Source organism: Electrona antarctica (genome assembly GCF_951216825.1).
Source record: "Electrona antarctica genome assembly, chromosome: 6".
Taxonomy (NCBI): Eukaryota; Metazoa; Chordata; class Actinopteri; order Myctophiformes; family Myctophidae; genus Electrona; species Electrona antarctica.
In genome coordinates this window covers 42872037-42880684 of record NC_136811.1, presented here as the reverse complement: position 1 = coordinate 42880684, position 8648 = coordinate 42872037, and the positions used below count along the sequence as shown (strand labels likewise).

At 43.1% G+C, this 8648-nt stretch overlaps 1 protein-coding gene across 1 annotated transcript in view; it reads left to right on the top strand.

Annotated features, from left to right (window-relative positions):
- The first annotated feature begins 2710 nt into the window (after positions 1 to 2710).
- LOC306924526 (zinc finger protein 516-like) overlaps positions 2711 to 8648 on the top strand; it is a 57247-nt gene continuing 51309 nt past the window's right edge. The window contains 1 exon segment of the mRNA XM_079503077.1: positions 2711 to 2777. The gene's annotated coding sequence lies outside the window, so the exon portion shown is untranslated.

The following is an 8648-nucleotide window of genomic DNA, read 5'->3' as shown; positions in this document are numbered from 1 at the left end:
AAAGTGTGGTAAAGTTAAATCTTATTATGAAAACACAATATTATAATAAAGTATAATTTGCTGTATATTTTTCTACTGTACTGTGTTTTCTACTGTTTTGTATTTATTTTATTCTTCTGTGACATGGATCTCCCTGGGTGTGAAATAAAGTATTGATTGATTGATTGATTGATTGATTGATTGATTGATTGATTGATTGATTGATTGATTGATTGATTGATTGATTAATTCCTTTACATTCCTACCCATGTATAAACTTTTCCATGTTTTTTTGTTCCACAATAGAAAATGAAGTGGTGAAGAGGTGCATTGTGTGTGGCTGTCCAACAGTAAACATGTTTAGAAACCTGTTTGACTGATTTTCTGTAAATAAAGAAAGAAGAAAAATTATAATTCTGTCATTAGCCACCAACAGGTTCAGCAGACATTGATTGATTGATTGATTGAAGAATGTATTAACAGTTTGCAGAATTACAGTACATTTCAAGCACAAACTCAATACAAAGGCTAGCTGTTAACTGTGAGTGGACGACCCAATTAAGCATTACACTTGTTTCCAATAGGGTCCACCATGTTCAAATCATCAAAACATTTAGAGACCATCTCTAGAAGACATCTCTTCTAAAAGCTAGACTGGATGGGACTGAGTGTACAGGCTTTTTTCTGAGCATTATCATCAAGAACTTTTAGTTTTTGCTGATGAGACAATAGCCGATAGTTAATTTAATACGGGAGAAACCATCCCTCGGCCAAAAGGTGCATCGTGACATGAAACACGGCACACAAAGATACTTAGGAGTAGAACACACTTGCATGTCGACTGCGGTAAAGAATCACCATTATATGATATCACGTAACAAAACGTACGTTCGAATCCTCGTCGGTTGAATGCAGGCGACAGGAGTTGGTGCTTTGGGGATTTGGACGTTGCCCGTCGAGCCCCCACGGTGCAGCGGTGTGGTGGATTCGACTCACTCAATCATGCACTCCAACACACACAGCAGCACTACTGCGCGTGCTTTCACCTTTGCGATTGTCTTATCGTCTTGAAGTCAACTCTCTGGATTGGATATTTGCGTTGTGCCATTGTGCCATTGTGCCAGACGCCCCGAATAGGTACGTAAACAAGTTTTTATTACGCGTAATAGATGGCCCGTGTCGTTTAGAGTATAGACAACTATAGGCTATTAGCTTCGCTTTGAGTGGATTTTAGACTAAAGGCAGCGAGCGAGCGATCGTGTGTGTTGTGTGTGTGTGGTTTAAGTAAACTTTGCACTGACCCAGGCCATCATAGATGTATTTGAACGATCGATAGCTTTAGATTGAGTGAAAGATATAGTTGTTTGGGGTTGTTGTTTCCCTTTAAACATGATCGTCGCCCTGCTGTTTCTCACAACAATCTCGCAACATTATGAAACAACAATCACATGTTGAGAATATATATATCACGTAGGCGTTTGTAGCCATTTAATGAACAACATGTTGTTTGTTCATAAAGGTGTTTTGGTTGTTCGTGTTATTTAGACCGGACAGACAGGCACGGGGGTGGGAGGGAGGGGGGGGGGGGGTGTATATCCATATTAGGAAATCGACGTCCTACATAATAGACTTGGCATAGCCTAACTGTCAGTCACAGCACTGCACCGACAACACACCAAAAGGCTGTTTGTGCTTATTGGGCATTTATGACCATCTCATAGTTGACTATATGTCGGTCCGGATCCTCCACAGATTAGTCACTCAATTCAGGCCGTCTACTAAATTAAAGTTGGGTGCTTTTCAACTCATTAGCATGTCGAGTAGTCTGTGGGGGATGACCAAACATGTGGCAGAGAGAGGGGGGGGGGGGTGTTTGAGATGCGGTTTAGGGAGGGAGGGAGGGGGTGGGTGATTGAGTTGTGAAGTCTAAACTTTATAAACCGTTAATATAGAAATACAATATGCAATGTCTATAGAATAAAGCTAGTTGTGTTAAGTAACGACTTGGCTATTATTGGTGCCCGACTGCCCGTGGCTACTTTATAACCTATATGGGCGAACATAGGGGGGGGGAAGGGGGGGGGGGTCGAAGTGTTGTTGAAGCCCGTTTCCATTTCCTTGTGACATACACCACTATTGCACTATTGCAGGCTATAACTTAATTGGGTCCAAATTAAATAGTGCTCTGGGGTAGGCTATATTATGGGAACTTGTGTGACCATTAACTGTGCATTTTAATTTAAACCAGTCAATTAAGAGCCATGTGAAAACCAATACACAGGATACATTGTACACATAGCCTACAGTGAAGTGATACAATGTAACCCTTATCAGTTATCAGAGGAGTTAATGTGCCATTGGCCTTGGTCAACTTTCTTTTTTTTTCTTTGCTTTTTTTCACCCTCGGATCTGCCTTGTGCTCAGTGTTTAGTGGACGTCACGCGGTGTGTGTGTGTGTGTGCGTGTGTGTGTATGTGTGTGTGAGAGAGAGAGAGATTGGAATAGAGAGAGAGAGAGAGAGAGAGAGAGAGAGAGAGAGAGAGAGAGGGAGAGAGAACCTGTAGTTCAACTACAAAGACAACAAGGGGACGGGAATTAGAGACTGTGGCTGTGATTGTGATCGAAATCACATAATTTAAGTACAGCCTGGTGCCAGTTGAACAGTTCAGTATCACAGCAGTGCATCTGGAGTTATTCGCTCTGTCTTGGATCATTGGATGGATATAACAACCTCGCCGGTCCGTCCGGTCCGACTCCGGGTCTTTGGTTGGTGGGAGGAGGAGGATTTGTTGAAGAAGGTAATGGAAGTGTCCATATAATTATTATTATTGTTATTTCGAGGGTGTGTTGTGTTCGCGGCGCTGCGCCGCGATATCTGCTCATTATGGGATCGAGTTCTTTGCACACACGGGGGGTTTAAACCAGTAATTTCCTCTCCGGAGTACAGCCTTAGACATGGATTGACTGAGTAAAAAACGGCGTTAAAAACTGCTTGTGCTGCAACTGAGGCACATCGGTCACCGCCGGGATGACAAACTACCAACAATGTTTACTAGATCATAGCGGAATCCATCCAGACTGGGACTCTGAACTAGATAAGTTATGTAAATGTAAAAAGAACAGTTCTGAGTGTGTGTGACTGTGTGTGTGTGGGGAGGGGGGTGTACACGCGCATGCACGGAATAGCCTATGTAAATGTGTGCGACGTGCACGCCCATCGTGCTATTTGTAGTTGTTAAACGTGTAGGTTACTAATGACAAAACAGGCGTTGTCTGCTTCTTATCTAGTCTTGACAGGAGACACACATAACAGAACAGCCCGCTGACATTATAGTTACTAGTTAGCAGCAGCCAGGGCTAACTTTGTAGCAGCGGCGGTGGTGGTGGTGTCGGATCGCTACTTAGTACCGATACGTGCACGCACGCAGACGTACTCACTCACACACGTGCACGGCGCGCGCGCACACACACACACACACACACACACACACACACACACACACACACACAGTCACGCACACACACACACACCGTGAGCATTGTTTTGCAATTCAGACTACAGGATTACATTGTCTGCCTCTAGTAGTCAGACATTATGTCAAACATATTTCTTTAATAGTCAACTCAACAACACCACACAGGCTATATATAATATATGCTATAACTCTGCAGTCATCATCATGTCGGTGAACTGGTGACGTTATTGTGATGCACTGTAAATGGACAGCTACCTGTAAAAAGCTACACTTTGCGGTTATGTCTCGTCGTATGGGGGTGTCGCGCGCCGAACATATAGCAGAAGTGAGCTTGCAGATCTGATCGGCTGTTAATGGTGACAGACAGACAGAAAGAACAGACAGACAGACAGACAGACAGACAGACAGACAGACAGACAGACAGACAGACAGACAGACAGACAGACAGACAGACAGACAGACAGACAGACAGCAGTGCTGTTGAAATGGCTCATGATAGTGGCATGTTGTTGTTGGCCATTTACAGCGCCATCTATGTTCGTGAATGGTGCTCTGCTTCTTTAAATCACCCAGCTGCTTATCACAATAACCATGACACTGCTGTGAGCTCCTTTTTTTCTTCCTCTCAAGTAAGGATTGTTTAATCATCTCTGGTTTTCACTAGTCATTGTGACGTTTTGTGTGAATTATTATTTTTAAGGAGTGTAATAGTGATATCACCTTTTAAGGTGAACACCTAGAATGCATAACAAACCTACTGCCATGTAGTAAGAAGAATTTAGAGAATTCATCACTAAAGGCAGGTAGGTATAGCCTACACAAGCAGCAATTATGTTGGTGGGACATGTTCCACAGAATGTACTAATGTACAGACTGTACAGCAATAACATCATTATAATAAAACAGGATTTGGAAAAAAAACAAAACAAAAGTAATCGTGTACACAGGGCGAGACAGAAAAAAAAAGTACAGGTAGAACTGAACTGTATTATAAGCCTCTTAACAAAATATTTTAGCAGCAGTCTCAAAATGTGCAAAGAAGCAGAAGTCTCTGTCGGGGTGGAAAACTGATATGTCCAAAACGTACTTTTTTTCCAGGATTAAAATAAAAAATAAAATAGCAGACCGACAAGCTCAAAACGTGTTTCTCCGTGCTGTGTTTGGAGCTGTTGTTTGGGTTACTTTCGTGTGACACTGACTGTAGTATGACTATGACGAAGTCGTAGAAAAAACACAAAAAGTTAAAAAAAAATATTGAGATAAGAGGTTTCTGCCCGACAGCAACGATAGGCTATACATAAAAAGAAGAAGAAGAAAAAAAGTTATTTTGAATGTGTGAACGACACACATTTGAATGAACTTTCGACATTCAGCAGCCAGAGGGGCATTTAAACTTCACCCCTCAAATGTTGTTCATTATGAAATCAAGTTAGGAGGTTCACAAAATGCCAGCCTTCACACAGGAATGAGGCATGTCTCTGAGAGACAGGCCCGTTGCACTGCTCTGTTATTCATACAGTGATCACACAATGGCTCACACATCACTGACTGGAGCTCTTTTTTTATTTGATTGCCTTCCACCATTGTGTCCTTTTCTGTGTTGACTTGGACTAGATGATGCATAGATGTGTGTGTTTTGTCAATGGGACTGTTTGTCTTTGGCATAAGTAGATTGTGTGTGCACGCTCACTTTCCGCGTCCCTATGTGACGGCTCACCATCACATTAACCCCTTCATTTAAGCCATATTTTATAGAGGGCATGCGCATGCATAAAGTGAATGGTAAATCGAGTGGCAAATCGAGTGGCAAAGTGAGTGACAAAGTCAGTTTAACGTTGTTTAACATCGTTTAATGCAATCAGATAGGACTTTTCTGTTTGGATGCATGGGCTGTCAAGGCCAGAAAGTAGTTTTTTGCCACTTAGTAGGTGTTCCCGCATAACTTCTGGGTATGATTATGATGTCACGCGCATACCCTTGTAGTCTATAGTGTGTCATCCTGATGGCGATTCAAAAGCAGCAGATATGAAAGCTCACATATATAGCCTAGATCGGGGTGCATCCTTAGTTTAGACTAGTCATTGGTTATACATGGGTTAAGGTTAGGTTTAGGTGTGCTGCCCCGTGGCGGGAGGTTAGGTTTAGGGCGAGGGTTTGAGATAGGTTGTAGTTGTAGGACTAATGACTGGTCTAACCAATGACTAGTCTAAACCAAAAACTGTCTAAACTAAGTACCGCACCCGTCTAGATCGGCTGCTTTTTTGTTTATTTCTTGAACATTTTGGAAAATGTCACCTATGCCCCCAAAATATGGACACCAGGTTGAACGTTGTTTTAAACATGAGGCCTTTCCAACGCATGCTATCTCTTTCAAATACTTTTTTCCCCCTTCGTCATACGTTTCAGTCCTCCTTCCTGTATCTGGGTGGGTGTAAATTTAGCCATTTATGTTTTTCTTTTTTTTTCTCCACCCAGTCAGAATGTGGAAGTGTTTTATCGGCATGGTGAGAAAGACAATGAGGACAAGGCCGGGCTTTGTGGTGACAGAAATGCATTTTTAACCCTGTGGATGAATGGAGCCCTCACATTCCACGACCAGCAGGCCTTTAACTGAATGGCACCACTAACGCTGCTGTTTTCATTACTCATTACTGCCTTGTGCCTTTTTCACTATGGACGGACATGGACGCTCATGCCCAGTAGCTGGGAGGGAGGGAGGGAGGGAGCAGGGGGTTTGCGGTTCTGCTGTCGTACATTTGTTGATTATGTAATAATGTCAATATGATATGCCAGATTGGCTGTTGTCGACTCCCAAATACATCAATCTCAGTCAGCTGTGTGCGAGGTTTATAACAAAAGCACGACCCAGTTGTGTGTGTGTGTGTGTGTGTGTGTGTGTGTGTGTGTGTGTGTGTGTGTGTGTGTGTGTGTGTGTGTGTGTGTGTGTGTGTGTGTGTGTGTGTGTGTGTGTGTGTGAGAGAGTGTGTGCGTGCGTGTGTGTGTTAATTTTCCTCAGCTATCAGTAAACACCAAGCCTTTGCTATTGCTGTCTGTGGCTTTGGAGCAACTCATCTGAAAAGCTTAGGTTGGCAAGACCATTTTATCAAGTTACTTTGTGTTAAAAAAATATGTATGTATATTTAAGTCTGTTAGATTAAGATCTTTGCTGATTGTACAACACAATATCCACCCAACATTTCCCCCTGCCGAATCCGATCTGTTCCTCTGTTCAGACCACTGAGAGCAGATGTCGACATTGGCTCACTTTGCACTGCAATGTATGGAGTAATAACATCAAATCCAAAGATGCGGTCATATTCATGTGCCCGGTCAGCTCTGATCTGATGTATTTCCCTGCTTCTTTCCCCCCTTTGAGTACAACTCCCGTCATCTGATGTTTCATATCCTCTCTAGACATGAGCGAGGGTGTTGGCATATCTGTATATATACACACAGCCTTAAATAACTCACTGTGGCATATTGAGGTTGGATTACGGAGAGGCAGGCAGCTCACAACAAGTGTGAAACCCATTTTAACAGCTGTTCTGTCTTTTTGTTACGTAATTAACAAATATGCACCCGTCTACCAGTGGAATTGACGGACAGTCGGATCATTTTAAAATCAGAATGTGGAGCCTGGTAGTGTTGTGTCGACACTGACTGAAGCGACAGCATTGATTCCCCCGCCGCACCGCAGGGTGCCCACACTGAAAGGGCAATCTTTCTCTTCCAGCCTAGAAACACCGAGCTCCTGGATTAAATTATAAATGAGCCCGCCATAGGAAACTCATTGCTTATGGCTTTGAATAATCAAAAGGAATTTATTTTACCGGGGACTAGTGTCAGTGCATGCACTGATAGTACAGTGAACCAAGTAAACAAACGCACGCACGCACGCACGCACGCACGCACGCACGCACGCACACTACACAAACTAATAACAAGGGAACGAGTGTGCATACGGCATAGGTAAACATGATCATGTACAGACATACAAAATTACAAATGTACATGTTTAAAGTCAGGCACAAATGTATGCATGCATCAGCATATTCTCGCACACGCACACATGTGCACACGCATGCACACACACACACACACACACACACACACACACACACACACACACACACACACACACACACACACACACACACACACACACACACACACACACCAGTAACTCTATTAAGGAAATTAAGGCTTTCTTGGTTGGCCATTTTCTGTTCTGCAGTAGTAACAGGTGGGAATTTAATCCCTATATTTGGGTCACACCTGCACCCCCACTGATGGATCAATAGAATCCATGCCAAGTAAGCAGCAGCACTGCTGCGATAGTAAGCTATCGGGCCCGATAGCCGTCCAAATTAGACCCAAAGAAAATGATGTAGTAATCGGAGGATTAAGATAGGAGAGGAGGTTAGTGCTGGACGGGGGTGGGGGGTGGTGGGTGTTTGAGGAGGAGGCTGCATGGGGGATTTAACCACAAGGCCTTGTTAGTGTCTCCCCCTGCACGGTAGGGAGGGGAGGAGAGAGAGACAGGAAGAGGAAGGTGGTGGAGGTGTCGTTGTTCAGCGGCGGCCGTATAGGTTTGTCATGACATGACATTTTACATGGCCATTCATTGTCACACATGCAAATAATGGCGATTAAAGCGATTTAATTGTGTTTTTGTCGTGGAACATATGGTTGATAACTCACACCCGTGTGAAGTGAGGGGCGCTCTCATCATCATACTCATTCCGGCCAATCACAATTTGCGTCCTCACTTTTCCGTCTTCACTTTTTCTGCCCTCACATTTAGCTTCAATATGTACTTTGCTCAGCCAATCAAATCATCGCTATGTCAATCACAAGCCAATGTTTGTGTTCACACAAACCCGCAAAGCTGGGTGACAAATAACCTACATATTTAATTATTTTATACTTTCGAAAAAAGATTAATAGTGCTTTGAGCTTATAGATCTGCTATTCCCACTATCTAAAAAAAAGTTTGAAAATATATGAACATTGTTCAAGATGGAAAACAATTATGATGATTATGCAAAAAACAAACGATTTGGCGGGGGACCCTTTTAGCATCATGGTGTGTTCCTTGGGCCGCCACTGTGGTCCAGGCAGCTTTAATGCGTCTTGTGAACGCATGATATGAGATTTCAGCGGTTGAGTGGATATATTACGGACGTGGTTGGG